Source organism: Colobus angolensis, unplaced genomic scaffold (genome assembly GCF_000951035.1).
Source record: "Colobus angolensis palliatus isolate OR3802 unplaced genomic scaffold, Cang.pa_1.0 Scaffold11, whole genome shotgun sequence".
Lineage (NCBI taxonomy): Eukaryota > Metazoa > Chordata > Mammalia > Primates > Cercopithecidae > Colobus > Colobus angolensis.
Genome location: NW_012112030.1, coordinates 6,606,787 through 6,607,208, shown reverse-complemented (window position 1 = coordinate 6,607,208; position 422 = coordinate 6,606,787).

The window sequence follows — 422 nt, the reverse complement described above, 5'->3', positions numbered from 1 at the left end:
GAAAGTACTTGGACTTAACAAAAGCTTTAATAGGGCCACATATCGAAACCAAATCCTCTGCTCAAAAGAACTAGAGTAAGTTATCTTTTACATATTATTCATACTTATATCCTGTCAATATCCAAAAATGTTTTGAGGTAGCCTGCAATAAGACACCTATCCCACAGAAACATTAAAAAGATAAACAGTGGGGGGAAAAAAAACAACAGCAGGTGACATGGGAGACAGAGGAAGGTAGATAGCAAAGACTGAGACTTATAATCTAAGAAAACTTAATCTCTGACCTTCCAGTTCCAGGGAGATAATACTAAAGGAAACAAGATGGTTTATAGACTCATAAACTGAAAAAAGAGAAGTCGCCTCAGTTCTTAACTAAGAAACACTCCTAGCAGCCACAGCAAATCTCTAGGACAACATACCAA